At 38.0% G+C, this 17,355-nt stretch overlaps 1 long non-coding RNA gene across 1 annotated transcript; it reads right to left on the reverse strand.

The window, feature by feature from the left end:
- Positions 1–10,031: 10,031 nt before the first annotated feature.
- On the reverse strand, positions 10,032–16,312 carry LOC148677014 (uncharacterized). The gene is made up of 3 exons (XR_015940930.1): positions 16,229–16,312; positions 13,123–13,204; positions 10,032–11,537 (listed from the first exon to the last, which is right to left on the reverse strand). It is a non-coding gene; the product is annotated as an uncharacterized LOC148677014 (long non-coding RNA).
- Between the last annotated feature and the right edge of the window lie 1,043 nt (positions 16,313–17,355).

Here is a 17,355-nt window from a genome sequence, read left to right on the forward strand (position 1 = left end):
ATTATTAAAAGCTTTGTTTCCTCCACTTTTGTGTAGAAAGTGCAGATTCTGTGTAAAGTGCATCAGTCAACAGAGTCAATAATATTACAAATTTACTGAAAGGTTGTGTTTAAGGCTGATTCTGGGAAATTACACATAAAAGAAAAGAAAATGTAAATGGTAGATCATATATGTTATAATGTTGTGCTGTTTTGTGTCATGTGGATTCGATTAAATTATTTTCTTATCCTTGTGCCAATTACTTATTTGCTCAGTTTGTTCAACTCCTGTTTGATTTTAAAAATAGTGAAGTTAATACCTACAGTACATCCACATTGAGACTCAGTATTACTGCTTTTCATAGATTTTTCATCAAAGTAAGTAAATGATTTCAGATAGTATTAAAATGTATTATGTAAATAATATTCTTGAAGTGTTTTAACTGAACCACTACAGAAATTGTGAATGTCAGTCATTTTCGAATTTCGCATTTAGCTGCCTGGTATGTAAAAACTAGTTTTGGAAGAACAGTTCTGAAGCTGGAAAACTAAATGGAAGTCAAGAAATGAGTGTCTCCTTCTCTGTGCTGAGCGTCTTTTAAAGGAAGAGATGGTGAATAGGAAGGTGCTGATGATCTCTCCTCTGTTCAGGCTGTTGCAGGTGCCTACATTCACTCATTAAGAAACAAAGGGCAGTAGCAATGAACCTTTCACATCCCTGTGGCTGTTGATAAAAGAATGTTTAGGGTAATAAAACAGTAGAGATATTTCTGTATACCAATCTAAACATGCTATGCCAAACCAGATGTACTGTATGGCACCTTTTAATTAGGCTGTGAGCTGCTTCACCTCACCTCCCTGTATCTCTGACATCCTCAAGTCCCTGCTTTTCCCTCCTTAATGCATTTCCTGTCCTAAATGCAAGACTTCACGTGATACAATTGTCTTCTTATTATTAAGTTTGAAGACGTAGCAGGAGAAATAGACATTCTGAATGAGCAACCTTTTGTTTTACAATACGCTATTGATCATGGTTACACCTTTACTGGCATTTCTGCTTGTGCTTCCTGGCATTTTAAACAATTTTGGTGTGAAAGAGAGGCTCCAGCAGCATCCGCACAATGCAGTTTGTGTCCCAGGGCTTTTTCTACCGCTTTGGGTTTTAATCATTCTCTTTAAGGTGTTTTAGGGTTTCAGTCTACAGACCAGTCTTTTACAGCAGGTTCCTTAGTATTTCATGTGATGCTTCCTTTTCTTGACTGTAAGGGAATAATGTTGTTGCAGCCAGGAAAAGGCACTGTGTTTTCATTCTTCCTCTGTTCTTTTGCAAGACATGGGGAAATGAGAGAATATAATAGCTCCCCTGTTGGCTCCCACCCCCATCCCTACTGTAGTGGGCAGATAAGGAGTTTGTAGAGATGCACTGTCTCTGGGGAGTCTGAGCTGTGCAGGCGCCATGCACCCAGGCTGCTTTCTCACTGGAGAAAAAATCCTTTTGTGCATCTGGGTGTAAATGTGTATTTCAGATTCCTGGAATGTCAGATGCTATCAGGCATGTGTCTTGGCTGTTTAATCCCACACACAGGGTGCTGCCTAGCTCCTAGGATCCTGAGTAAAAGGGAAAACTGAGAAAGCTTGTGTGTGGGATGTCTTGGAATCTGCAAAATAAAGGTTATAAGGTCATATTTTCTTTGGAAATTTGTAGACATCTTCTTTAACACTAACAAATGATGTTTCAATTGGGTGCCAGCGTAGAGCCCTGGAAGTTACTAAAGATAGTTTTATAAATGAAACAGTTATAAAATGACTATTTTCCTGGAATGTATTTTATGGAGGTTTGTAGAGGTTTGGGTAGATGAAGTTGCTGAAAGACGTATAGGTTTCAGAAGGACTCAATTGTCCTAGATCCACACTCACCACAGAGGCTCAGAACTCTTGTTGCTGATTTTGTTGCATTTGGTCTTCCCACTCACTAGAAAGTGACTGACACTTATTTGAAGAAGCAGTCTCCCATTCACGAGGAGAAAAACAGTTCTTTAGGCAACGTCCTCTGAACGTAATCCCTTGCTAAGTTTACCATACTATGTTGGTTCACCTCCACTGAATCTGTTCTGAATAGCTTCTCTGAATAGCCTCCAGTCTTCTCATAAGAAAATCAACTAAGTGGAATCCCACCTGTTCTTGTGTAGTGTGGATGTGAAAAATATTAATCTGATTGATTTGAGGGGGAGTCTGACAGATCACACAGACTGTTCATTTAATACCACCTCTGTGGTTTAGAAAAACCAACATAATGTGCTACATTCTGTCTAAAACAGGTTCTTTTCTCTTCTTACTGAAGATCAACATTAGGCACTGACTGGTAGCCAATTGCTGGGAGGGATCCCTGTGTCCCTTTTCCTAAGCTGTCTTTTAGTTGTTTAAATGTTTGCTGGCAGATGATTCTGCAGATTACGGGCTGCAAACTTTATAGTTTCAGTCAACAGAGTATTTACAGTGTATATGAGAACTATCTGACTTTTGTTAACTGTACAATTAATCATTAATAAAAGTTAGGTCATACCAAGTTATCAGCATTCTGTTATTGCTCAGTTTATGTATGTCTTTCGCAACCCCTGATTTGAAGTGTTACCTAGGATCCTGTAGACCTGAATGCCAAAACCTATAAAAATGGAAGTCAATAAGATATAATATGAAAGAGCAGAGCATTCCAAGCAGGTTTGAGATATCTGATGGAAGTTCCATGATAAACTCAGAAGCAATGTCAAAGTTTAAATTTCCTTTCTTCCTTTCCTGATTCAAAATAAACTTAGATTTCATTAACATACTGGTTACGTTGCAATGAAATGAAAGCATACCCTTATAAAACAGTTAAACACTCCAACATTTGTCTTTTAAACTACTGTTGTATATGTACTCATACATAAACAGTATACAGTATATAACAGAATCTTAGTTGAAGAATTTCCATGAGTGTAGTTAGTCTTTTGGAAAGTCCGACTGTATGTTCAGTGTGGGCATAACATTGAAACACAAGTTTGTCACGTGTAAATCAACACAGACCCCTCTGAATGTATTCTTAAATGTCTGCATTGTAATGGTACTAAGGCTGACTTGACATTTGCAATTTGGTGGAATATTCATATCAAAATGTTTTCCTCCAATGTGTAAGTTATTGTGGTGAGCATCATCTTAACGCATCCACAACGCATCCACCTTGCGTCTGGGCAGAGGCAACATTGACAGTGACCTGTTTCTGGACTGAACGCATCTACACATCTACTGCTACATCTGTTCTCTTACTTTTCTTTTCCCATTTACAACCGTTTTTTGTGCAATATATGCCAGGGACCTGTGCAATACATTTATATCTATATTTATATCTATATCTATATTTACATCTATATTTATATTCATATGTGTGATACGATTTTTCTGCGTACTGTTCTGTTCTAGTTTGTTCTTTGTGTGTCCGGACTGTGAGTAACTCTTTCAGCGCACCCCTCACTGTACTGATTGTATTGTATGTATTGTATTATTATTATATCATTCGTTACACTGTGGCTGTGTTGTCTGTGTTAAGCTGCTGTTGCACTGCAATTTCCCTCACGGGATCAATAAAGTATCTATCTATCTTAAGCCTGTTTTGTCACAAAACTCACAAGAACTTGTGGTGAGAAGTATTTTTCCTTGCATCCTTGTATCTGAGAAGTATTTCCTTTTCCTTGTTTCCTGTTTGTTGAATCACATGATATAAAATGAGGACAGCAAAAGGGTACTACATTTAGTGGAAACTGTTCTTCTGAGGCCAGAAGTCCCCCCAGTGGACTTATTCCTAACTACCAGTGTTTACCCCCATATTATTGATTATATTGCACAGGGAAGTCAAAACATCTTAAAACATCTTAGGTCCTTCCATTTAAAGTAAAGCTCTAGTCACACAATACATGAGATTCACCCCTTCTCAACTCCTTACGTCAGTATATACAATACCCGCTCCATTGGTATCTGTGGATGCTTGTTTGAACTTTCACTACAACTGGGAATATTTTGCATAAAAGCAATGATCTGTTTTCATTTGTAATACCAGTACGCTGCTGAGAATTTAGTTTTTTCTGATGAGGAGGCCAACCTCCCTGATATGCCTGGGTTTCCAACCATGTGAGACCTCAGCAGTCTATAACGCATGCCAGCTATTTGTCCTCTGCCAGGGGGTAATATATTTAACCAGTTATAATTTGTTCTCTCCCGAAGAGAGGTTAAGGAGCAGGATCACAGGCTCCCTGGGTGCCACTGGCTGACTGCCACCATGTCATCCATCCTCGGACCTAATCGAGTTATCATATCTACAAATCTCTCATCAGGGGCCCACGCTGACACTCTCCAAGAAAGAGGGGAATTGGAGGACAAATTTCTAGCAGCAGGAAGTTGGAGCTTTCCTGCGAGGCGGGTTAAAAAGTACCTGTAACCTCGAGTGAACCTCTCCTCACCCTCATGCTGAGAGTTCAGGCACTCTGGGCACCATGCTGCTCTCTGGCACAATTCAGCCTGGGGAGAGGAGCTGGGCCACAATGAAAGAGAGGGGCTCATTATTTACAATGCCCCAGACAATAGGCAGAGCACAATGCTTTTACTCTCTACAGCCTGCATTTTGGACACAAGCTACATATGCGAAGCTGTGGGTTTAAGTAATCTTAGTGGCAATGCATTAGAAGGACAAAATGGTTTTCAGCAAACCTTCCAGGAAGATATGAGACAAGTGGCGCTAGGAAGAGCAGCTGGTTGATCCACAAGTTTAGATGTTAGAAACACTCGATTCATAAACCAACCCTGCTGCAAAGAGTGTTTTTCTATGAGTAATTTTTCCTCATTGTATTGAACATCAAATATTGCTAAATATCTGTTAAAGAGGCACCAAACTGAAGATAACTGTAAATAATTCATTTTATCGATACCTTTAATCTGTCTGGCAAAACTGCTTGCAATTTTTATAACTGACAGAACAACACTGGAATACTGGAAAGGGTATTTTATATTATTGACCTTCCTGGGGCTATTATAGGGTGAGATTTACTGTATTGCTTAAGTATATACACAAATTGTGTACCTAGATAAGACACATAAAAAAGAGGGTTCATATTTGGTCTCAATTCATTTCATTTTGATTTTCAAAATAAAATTGCTTCAGGAGGCTAAAAATATTTTTGAAAAAGAAGGGATAATTTTTAATGTTCAAGATAGAATAAACCAGGACATTCCCTGAACAGACACAAAGAGAGAGCTCCACAGCATTAAAGTCCTCAGATGTTGAAACAGTGCTGACCTCATGAAGTTAACCCTCTATAAATCATCTTTCTGGATGCTGTAAGCCTCATTTACAAAGTGTTCAGTCTGTGTCCGAGCTGGCCACTGACCCCTGACCTGTCCGGCAGCAGGCTGACCAATGGGCAAGAGCTGGTCATAACAGTGACCCCGCCAGGCAGAGCTACCTGCTGCTCTAGACAATGCAATTGGACACACCTCTCAGAATGATGGAGGGCACAGGATTCTCCACGCTGACCACTCCAGCAAGAGAGAAGACTGGCCCAAAAAAAACAGCTTTTGGTTTCATCTTATCATTGTTTGCATCCCATTAAGCAATTCTCTGTGTGACCATATTTCTAACATCTTCTTTTTTCCACATCATCATATGTAATTGTCCCTTTCAACAAGAGAAGGAACAGGGCACACTTGCAGTTTAAGTCTTTGTTCTGTCAATTTATCTTTTAGCCTTGCTTTTGACAGAACCGAAGTGTGCACAACCCATTGTTTATTTAAAAAAATGTGATCATTAAATACGAAAATGCAAAAACATTACTGTTGTTACTTAACATTTCTTGGAAAAACTGCCTCATTGTTTTGCTCTTCCATGTACATCCTGCTCTGTTTCTGTGTATCTTCATCTGTTTTCATATGCATTGCTGGAGGATAAGAAGGTGCCCTGTACACATAATGTGATGCATAAATGTTGCGCTTTATTCAATATACAATAACCGTAGAACTTGTAGGTCTGTAGTAAAGTGTTTATTTTTCTAGTAAATTAACAATTGGACCCATGATGTTTTTTAAAAGAATGAAATGGGACAAAAACCAACAGATCCTATGGCCTATGATTGTCATTTTGACACCCTTGCAATGCAGAATATTTTGTACCATCAGATGACAAAGCATAAGAAACTAAAAGATTTAAGATTGAAGCTCAAGTTCCCAATTTTTAAGGTTGATCAGTATGTGAAACCTAGTATGTTCGTGTTTTGAGAATTATTAACTATGAATGCAAACAATTAATTAATTATTCATATGAATTGTCATATAAATTGATTGGTCCTCACTGTTCATCAGTAGGACTGACAAAGAAAAAGTATCCACACATTGAAGACAATGAAGTTTAAGTGTGTTTGTGCCCAGCTGTGAGGTCATTAGAGAGTTCTGGTGTGAATAGTAAGACAGATATTTGCCGGCCACAGGTGTTAAAATGATAATGGCTGCTGCAGAGTTTTCAGTTTCATTTTGTTTTCTGCTTGAAGACAAAACAAAATGTTTCAGACATTTCGTTCATTCTTAAATAAGGACTATAAGAGTGTTTCAAGAATTAACTGAGGATGATTTGGAATTTTAAAAGTTACTTCAGAGATCCATCACAATACAAAGTAACTACAATAAAATATACAATAATGGTAGTTCTAACAAGTATGTCTGAAAACAAAGTTTCAACGTGTCTGATTTCAAAAAGAGGAGAGTACTCCACAGCCTACTTACATAAAGACATGGAATTTACCAAATCCATAATCTTGTTGAGGGAACAAATGAGATGAGAGAATGTGTCTAAAGGTGTAATTTATCAGGAGCTCAGAAATACAAAGGAAGGCATTCGCTTCAGGCCTTTGAAAGCATGAAGTGACTTTGTGCCTTTCTTGCAATTTGTATGAAATTCACCAGGAGGCTAGTCCAAGGATTTGGAAACATGGGTTATACATTTGTCAGAACAAGTCATATTTGAGAAATTTAGCTTCTAAGTTTTGAACACACCACGGTTTTTGTGTATATGTATAATGGCAGAGAACATAATTCAATCCTATAAATGTGGATTTCTTCAGTTTTCCTCAATTAATCATACTCACCAATCTTTTACACATGGTCTACACCCTCCTTTCATCTCCAAATCTACTGCTATTGAAAAATCTACCCCATTAAGAAATCTGGTATTTTTTTGTGAAAAGGGAATTATTTCAAGAAAAAAAATAAATTTACATTTTCAATGCGAGTTCGATATGCACCAGTAACTACCATCAGTCATCTCTGGAAAGGTTAGATTAGGGTCTTGACACATTCTTGTGGTTTTATGAAAGGTACAATGCCATCTATATGGAGGAACCCTATTTACCTCACAAGAAAGGAAAGGGGTGAGCTATTTCTGTCTTCAGATAAACCACTCTAAAGGGGTTGTGATTGCAGCATCTGTTGTCCTTGTTCTAAAAGGAGACTTTAATTGAGGAATCTGGTACCAAATCTTTGAAGGGAATGAAGGGACAGAGATGGATGAAGGGGTCATCACTTGCTTCTTGGACAAAAAGCCTCAACACCTTATCTTTAATCCTCAGTAGCCAATTGATTTGCTCTGGACCATTACTCACCCCAAACACTGCCCTAAAGCTTTCATCCTTGGTTAAAAGCTTGGCTCACTATATTGTTGAGCTACATGTATGTGTTTATTTTCAGTGATAGATAGAGACATAGAGGTTTAGAGCAAGAGATAGATATGTTTCTGAAACAAATTCTTTTGAACAAATTAAACACATTGTTTTTCTTTTTAAATAGATGCTGTGCAGTCCTTTGCAACCCACGTTTTCCAGAAATGCCAGAACATTCAAATGCATATGCAAATTATTTATTACTGTAATCCGCAGTAATATATATATATACATTTAATTCAAGTAAATGTTGAAAAAACCAATTGAGGGCTAAGACAATGGAATTTAGTATTAACTATAGATTGGCCATAATTATTGATGTTTAGTGTTGCTCTTTGCGAAATATACCCTTAATGTTAATAATCAAATTTCTGTGTTAACTCTTCAGTAAGAAGTGTTTAATCATTGCTGGATTGTAGAGATTAAGCATGAATTAATCCTTGCTTCAAGGATGTTGTGCCATATACTGTAGATTGCTTATAAAACAGATATGTACCATATAATGTTGAAGAAGAGTGATGCAAAATGCCACAGAAATGCTTGGGGAAGTACAGTCTATAGCTGCTAATTGCGTACAATGGAACAACAGAGAGCAAGGGGCACAACATTTGTTTGTTGGATTTCTTCCCTGATCTCTAGTTCTACTCACTTTTGTGCTTGGGGATGCCTGACTGTGCACAGTGGCCGCAGTAACTTTAGGAAGGCTAGTGAGAGAGTGAGTGACTGGCCGGTTCTGAAGTCTGGGGCATTATCAAAAGTGAGCTAGCTGTGGGGAAGCTCAAATTCCAAATTAGGGGACAGACAAGGGGTCAAAAAGGTGTTTTGTCCTCTGTTGGTACAAAACAGTGTATGGTGCTCCAGAGGGGTTTGGAGAGGTGAGGGGGAGGTGGTTGCTTGGAGTAATCCCATCATTAAGGAAAGGTCCGGGAAGACCTGCTCTGTGGGGTTCTAATCAATGTCCTTGGTGAGCTGGTTTCAAGAATTCCTGGGTAATTGGGATCAGGCAGGTGCACTGACTTGTGCTAATAGACAGAGAACAAAGTTTGCTTCTCTCTAGGGTTAAGGAAGTTTTGTTGCTACCTAAGTCTATTAGGACATTAGCTGTTGGAACATTAACTCTTATGTAAAAAAACAGCAGGATCCAAGCTGTAGTTTTGGTGAGCATCTTATAAAATGTTTCAAATTTTGAAAAACTATTGTATTCTTCCCAATGACTTTTTGACTGCAGCTTGTATATATCTGTAAATGTATATTGTTAGAGATATTCATATTAGTCTATTTTTGTGATTCGTGTTTCTTTCTCTTATTCTTTTCAGATGAAGTCACTTTTTCAAATGTAAAACTTATTAACTATAGATTGGCCATAATTATTGATGTTTAGTGTTGCTCTTTGCGAAATATACCCTTAATGTTAATAATCAAATTTCTGTGTTAACTCTTTAGTACGAAGTGTTTAATCAGTGCTGCATTGTAGAGATATAGAAAAACAGTACCGTTCTCTTCTTTAGAAACTTCATTTGCTTTAATTTGTCCTTTATTATCAGCTTGTGAAGAAAGTAATTAAACAACTCTTTAAACTGCTTTCTTAGAAGGAACTAGCTCGATTAACACAAAAGGTAATTAAATCAATTTTAAAATAAATAACTGAACACTTATATGCATAATGTATTTGCACACACATTGTGGAAATGCCCAAATCTTAACTGGGAGCCCTTCTATTACAACTGTTCTTTCTCATGACCCTTTGATCTCTCATTGATTGATGGGAGATTTGTGTTGTTCAAGGAGTACAGCAACTGAAACAGTCTCTTGTACTTCATTGTCCTTAACTGTGTTGTACAGTAGTGTTATTTGAGGGCTAATAAATGTGTGTTGTGTGAAAACCATTCAGTTGCATGTGTGTTGCATATGAGGGAAGACTGAAAGACCCTTTCATTATAAATACCACTTATCCACAATGAGCTCAAACTGGAAACCAGCATGGTGGATGGGAGCTGCCAACCCAAACCTAATTTCTCAAAACACAACCCACAAAGTTCATGTTTCCATTTAAATCTCAATGCATATATATTTTTGAGATTGTAACTGTAGCATTTAGTGCATTGATATGAACAATTAATAAATCTTTGCTTTGCTGGGGCAACCCAGGAATCTTTGTAGAAATTGATTTTGCTCAGGAATGCTATTTTGTAGCGAAATATGGGAAATGAAAACATGATATGACAGTTTTAAATCACTTACATGCTGCATTTGTTTGTATATGCAGTATATGTGCAATTTGGCTTGACTTAGTTCATACAATCAGCTAATCTGGAACACAGAATGGATGCAAATGATTTAATTCAGATAACATGTGCTCAGTTAAACATACATTTCTTGAGAAGTCAAAGAGACGTATCCCACTAATGTGCATCTGTGTGACAGTACAGCCTAAATAAAACAGTTTCTAATCTTCGCTATATAACCTTCCTCTTGTCTGCATCTGGTAAATCCAGCCAGATACTGTTCTCATTTCATCCACCTTGTCTTGCTAATCAGGGATTGAAGATTTTATCTCCCCACATTCAGCTCCTGATTCGTTACTTACACACAGGAATTAAATTAATTGGATGTTAAGCAGTGATTGCAGTTAATTCTCCGGGCAGACACGTTCATCTGTGGGCCATCCTCCTTATCCTCCTTCTCCTGGAACTGTGTCATTATGATGGTGTGACGATTGCATGGAGGGGTTTAGTTTGTACTTGTGCTTAGACTTTCTTTATCGTCTTTGTCTTTGTGTATCAGGGATTCCCTCCGTCTTGTCTGTTGACAGATGAGCTCTTGCCCTATTGTCCTTCTCACACATTAACACAGCTGCACTCTTAATTGGTACAATTTGCAGCTCAGCTCCCCTGTGACTACTGTACACAAAGAGAACAGCTCAACAAAGCACTGGACGAAGCTGTAGCTGTCTACAGTTACCAGTCATGACACAAGTAATGCTTCAACAAGTAAAATAAAACATAACCTATCATATGTACATGCATTTTTTGAAAACGCATAGATGCAGAATGTATTCCGAAAATGCGAATGAAAATGTATGAACTCTTAAGACAAAATCGTGTTTTTGTTGTCACTAGTACATGTCTTATATTTTCCATAATTGGCATAAAATAAAATTTCTTCGTTAAGGACAGGAAGAGTTCTGAATTCATTTTTCCATACCATTTTTTACTTTAATATACCTGCCACTTATGAGATTCTGAACTGAAGCATTTGCTTAGAAAATAGTAAAAAATAGTTACTTTAACAAGCTTTTTATATGAAGGCCTAGAAAGTACACATCTGTGTCTGGAAATAAGATAAATATGACAATTTCATGTCAGATTAGTGGGGTGATCTTTAGCATGAGAAAGGTTACAAATGAGAGGAAATGAGAGCCATTTAGCCCATTTGGCAGTTAGTAGCTGAGTTGAGTAGCTGATTGATCCAAGGATCTGATCAGGCCATCAGATCCAGATCAGAAGCCAGGATATCAGCCTCAGCAACATTGGTGAGTACATGTTCCTTCCTCCACAACGCTTCGAGTACCACCAAGAAGTGTCTTCTATTCTCTTTTTAAATACGCTGGCCCATGGATTCCACTTGTGTTTCAGTGTTCATTCTGAAGATGTCAGCTGCCTTAACTTCGTCAATGCTTTTGAGGACTTTGAATACTTGTATCCAGTCCCCTTGTAGTCTTCTCTCTTGAAGACTGAACAGGTTACGTTCTTTCAACCTGTCATTCCTTTAAGTCCTGAAATGCATCAGGTTGCTCTTCTCTGTAGTGCTTCCAAAACATTGATCTTTTCTGTAAGACACAGATCCAAATTGCACACGACATTCTAAATGAAGCCATACTGGTGTATTACCATAAGTTTTATGTAACATCAACATGACTGATAAAAAAACAATTGATACTATGTATACTACATAACATTTTGATTGCAAACTTAATTGCTTCCCCACATTAAGATGTAAATGACTTTTTCATTGGTGACTGGGTAGGAATTAGATATAGGCTCAGATATGGCCTTATATTGAGTGAATAATCAAAGAACTTTAATACAAAGAAGTTTAATAATGGGCAGAGTGATGGCTGTGCCTGTGGCTGGAAGGTTGCCAGTTCAAATCCTGCTACCGGCAGAGGTATCCTACTATGTGCAGTCCCTGATCAATGCCCTTCTCCCCAACTGCTCCAGGGGTGCTGTATAAATGGCTGACCCTGTGCTCTGACCCCCAGCTTCTCTTTCCCCATCTGTGTACCTGTGTGTCTCATGGAGAGCAAGCTGGGGTATGCGAAAAGACAAATTCCTAATGCAAGAAATTATATATGGCTAATAAAGTGATCTTATCTTATACACCTACTAATTGAAACTTCTGCTTTTCTGCAAGAGCTTTGTTAAATAATGAAGTGATACTCAGTTACCCATTGGAATGAGGCTGGAGCAGTATGTATCTCTATACTGATGAAAGAGGTATCTTTTTGAGATGTTGTCTTGTTTAAAGATCTTATCAGTTATATAGCTCACAGGATGCTAGGCCTGCTCTTCACGTCTGCCTCTTGATTTCTGTACATATTTGTTTAACCTTACGAAACCTTATAATGACCCTTAAATCAAGTTATTAATTAAAAAATACTTTGGAAGGCTGATCTGAAATGAGGCTAAAGGAAGGCCTAATTGTGATAACACATTACTGACTTGTGAAAATACTTGTAAAACTTGCATTTTATGTAAACCTAAAAAAAGTGCTTTGAAAATAAGTATCTGTGATGTTAATTGTCCATTTAAAGTGGAACTGCAAAGCTGATTTTATATTTGAGGTTAGAAAGAATTGGCACTGATGAATTCATTTCAAACCACAATAAAAGTAAAACGTACGTAGTAATGTGTACATTTACATCACAAAATAGACTAAATTTCCAGTTATGAGTAACGCCAGATTCTGTGATTCAGAACAAGACAACAAAACTTCCAGTGAGGTGAAGCAGTCCTATTACATTGTAAACAAGCAGGCTTGTGAATACATCTCTTTTAATTTAATAGAAATATTGCTCTCAATTTCGAGATGGTTTATCTGACAAATACGACTTACTTGGTAACTGCAGATCATGTCGAAAAATCTCTGCGGTGAAATATCTGCTGCACAACCTGTACTTATTTGTTTGTACATTGCATTACATTAGTCACTACAATAAGTAGTGAGCAGGAAGGGTCACTTCATGTTGTGATTCACACAAACTCTCACTCTCAAACGTGGAGAGACTAGGAGTTTGTGACAGCAATGGGCACTGTATAGTACTTTCACAATGTTGACAATTTGTGATTAATTTGGAATCTGTAAAATTTTGCGATGTCGTCATTTAATTAATTTTGTTACTGAGACTTACTAACCAGTTTGAGAAATTGGGACTGCAGTTCCTCTTTATTTAGTCCTGGGAATCCTCTGCCTGAGACATCCCACCATCTGTCTCCTCTGAAACACAGCATTGCTGGGGCCACAAAATAAAAACTTGGAGGAACAATTGCGCTAAACAGCTTGTTAATGATTTTATGGTGTTGCAGATGAAACCCTGCAAATAAAACTACAGGATCCCTTCTATAACCTTACATGGTTGTAAATATGTATTAACTAGATAACTGGCCACAATAACAGCTTAGCTTGGAAGCATTTAAGAAAGACAAAGACTCCCTCCATGACAATTGGATGTGGTTCCCTGAGAAAAGTGCTGATTCTACTTAGCTAATGAGCTGACTCATAGATATGTAAAGGAGCCCCTCTTTAGGGTGAGCGATTGCCCTGCTGCTTTAAGGTGCTGGACTGTAAAGTGCATGTGCCAGGGAAGACTGCAGGTTTGTCTCAATCTTCCATTGTTGCTATGCAGATTTCACTCAGGCAGTGGGTTTCAGGGATGGGTTTATTGGAAGACTCATTTAAAGGAGTAACTTTTCAATTAAGGTGAAAAGAATAGACTGTTGTTAAATGGGCTTTAATTACAGAAGCTCCTGTTTCGAAATGAGGTCCCAGCTAGCGCAACAACAAGGCAAGCAATAAAGGAACCGGAAAGGAAAAAAGGTCTTACTCCTGGAAATGGTTAACTGTCCCCTTATAAACCACTTCTCTGTGCTTCAGAGTTTTGCAGAACATGCTGGTATTTTTTCTTTCTTTAAAAAGTGAGCAGCAAAATTCACTTGTCATACAATAGGAGCAAGATTCCAAAACTGTTCACTTACAAAAAAGTGAAGTTTAATCTACCTGGTTTTGTCTTCGAATTTGGCTCTGTTCTCAAGTACAAACCAAACTCGTTTTCATTTTTTATCACCACTAGGGCTGATCATGGCAAACCAATGCAGTATGTACAGTAAAACTGTCTTTTTATCTTTATTCTATCCACACTAGATGAACTCTCTTTTGTAAGGACTGGTAAGGATACAAAGCCAAAACCACAGACATCAAGATCAGCAGGATTCGTAATTTGGATATCATCCTCCATATTGAATCCAGTCCTTACAGTGCTGCAACAATGCATCATGATTTGAGTGGTCGCCATATTCTGGAGTAATTAATATTCCAAATTTCTGGATGCACCCCTTTAGGGGAATCTGCACCCTACGGAACTGGGATAAAAATAATTTTGATGATTCATATCAACTGGTGCTTATCGGTTTTTCCAAAGATAATTTAGAATGAAGTCATATAGTTAAAACTCAGCCTACATTAATGGCTTCTAAACTGAAAATGACAATTTCAGAGTACTCACAAAAGTATATGTAGAGTGAATAGCTATACTTACATGTAATCCTATATGAAATTATGAATACATGTTATAACAAAATACTGCCATGTAAGTTAGGCTATTGTTTTATGCCTCTTCTAAAAGTGTGGAAAATTGTTGGAATTCCTTTGCAGGGAAAGCGGGGAGTCACTTTTTTCATTGAATAACCATATGTTGTTATTCAGAGACAGAGAAAAAAGACAGCCGGTCTAGATGGTATTGTTGAAACTTTGTGAGCAGAAAGCTCCTTCTCATTTCCTCCGAGTTTAACCTGTAAGGGATAATATTAGCATTTTAATGGGTTTTCTCCAAATGAGAATAAGGGATTGGGTCAGAGCTCAGCCTTATTACTAGTGCCTGTCCTGCTCTCTGAATCTTTGCATTTGGGATTAGCATTGTGAGGTACACAGTTTAAAATAGGTGGTATTGGGCTGTACAAATGGATTGTACATTTGATCTTATCTGCCTCAACCCCAATAAGAAGAGCTTGTCCGGTGTTGTATTGACTTCAGCGACAAGTACTGTATTATCTTTTTAGCATTTTGGAACAACTTTGCTAAAGTATGGAATGCACCTCTTGAAAATGTTGAATCAATCAAAATGTTCATTATTATTGCATATCTTGAAACAGTTCTGAAAATGAGATAAGTATGGATAACTGGAATCTGGAATATACTGTATAACCTGATAGGTTCTAAACGCTTTCTGTAGTTCATGCTACCACAGTGCAACTTCATTATTTCACATTTTTTATTTAGTGTTGGGAACAAATTACCAATCAACTGAGAAACCTTGCACTTTTATCTAAGCGGGGCAACAGCTCTTTACTGTTGCCAGTTAGCAGTGCAATAATTAGAATGTGAGAGTTGGTCTCAGAAGGTTTGAGTCGTTGAAACTTTTCACATTTGAAATGAGGAAACTCATTTTTACCAACAGGGTATCAGAATAGTTGTAATACCACGACCTCAATGTCTCATTGACTTACAGTATTTATGGTATCTGTCATTTGGACTCCAGGTCTTTTACCCAAAGTCTGGTTTCCCTCACAGTTAAACAGTAATAATCCTTTATCATCAATTTAGTTGAAACTGTATTGCTTGCAGAATGGAAGGCCAGAAAGATTATATTTTTATTTAATATAGCGACTATATTGTGCCCATCTTATTATTAGCCAATTAAGATTTTTTTGGCATTCGTTAACATTAGTATTAGTTGACTTCTAATCTATAGGTGATGCCTTGTAAATGTAATACCCTTTAATGGGTAAATTCCCAACATGACCCTGCTGGTGTTTAAATATAAATAATAATAATAATAATTGCTTATACTTATATAGTGCTTTTCTGAACACTCCACTCAAAGCGCTTTACAGGTAATGGGGACTCCCCTCCACCACCACCAATGTGCAGCATCCACCTGGATGATGCGACGGCAGCCATAGTGCACCAGAACACTCACCACACACCAGCTATCAGTGGGGAGGAGAGCAGAGTAATGAAGCCAATTCACAGAGGGGGACTATAAGAAGGCCATGATCGGTAAGGGCCAATGGGAAATTTGTCAGGACGCCAGGGTAACACCCCTACTCTTTTCGAGTATAAACCTAAAAAAACATTTGATTGCTTTTTTTATCAAGTTGTCATCACCTGCAGCACAAATGAAAGCACTAAAAACTGCAGTCTTCTTTTTCTCCCCCCACGTATCATCAGTGTGAATTGACTTACAGTTCCCTGCCACCGGAGAAGTGATCTTCAGCTTTACTCCAACTGATGTGCTCTAAGGTGAAACGGGAACATGTCAGGTCAGTGATGAAAGGGACTTTTGGTCTCTGTTGGAATCAGGACGGAGGAACCGGGCTATAAAGATTGCAGTGAGCAGGAGCTGTGTTGTGACAGAGATCTTCATTTTCCATTATGTCTTAATGGGTGTTTCAGTGAAGATGGAACACAAGTGCAGCTGCTGCTTTGTATCCGGGGGGAGTGCCTTGCAAACATGCATGAGAATAGCACAGGGGGCCATGGGAGGAACTGGCAGGTGGTTCTCAATGAGCAGGAGGGCAGGGCTGCTCTGAACACCCTGAGGTGTGAAGTGCATTATCACCTTCCTGGAGGTTTTTCACCATTTAATGGATTTATGATGTGTTGATAGGGACTCCCTCTTCATTACAGTTAACGTTAATTTACTAGGCCCGCTTGGTGACAGCTCTAATTTGACACCCACCTTGGGCTGTCAAGTGTGGTTTATTTTTGTGTGATTAATGTTAATTTGAAAGGTCTGCGGCCTGTGCTACATTTTTGGTCCTTAAATGGAAGATAAGGGCATTGGAAAAGTGTGTTTTGGTCTCATAGCCAACAATTTGCTGATTCTGCATTTAAAACCAAAGTGATATAGTTTAGAAAGTATGCCAAAATGGATATCAAATTGAACAGACAGATTTCTAAAAATTACACCCGTATATATTAAGAGATGGCTGTCATGTTTGACAAAACACTGGAGAATTTGCAAAAGATTGAAACTACTCCATATTGTGCAAGAAAAAAAAAAACTTTGATAAAAATGGAATATTTCTCTATTTAAGACCTGATCTTTCTGTAGGACAAATGTTTAAACTAGGTAATTTAATCAAATTAATAGGGAGTACTCACCCTGCAGTCTGTGTGGGTGCTAATGCCCCAGTATAGTGATGGGGACACTGTACTGTAAAAAAGGTGTCTTCCTTTGGATGAGATGTAAAACCGAGGTCCTCGCTCTCTGTGGTCATTAAAAACCCATGGTGTTTCTGGAAAAGAGTAGAGGAGTAAACCAGGTGTTCTGGCCAGATTTCCTCGTGGCCTTTACCAGCCATAGCCTT

The sequence above is a fragment of the Lepisosteus platostomus genome, chromosome 2 (genome assembly GCF_059453375.1).
Source record: "Lepisosteus platostomus isolate fLepPlt1 chromosome 2, fLepPlt1.hap1, whole genome shotgun sequence".
Taxonomy (NCBI): domain Eukaryota; kingdom Metazoa; phylum Chordata; class Actinopteri; order Semionotiformes; family Lepisosteidae; genus Lepisosteus; species Lepisosteus platostomus.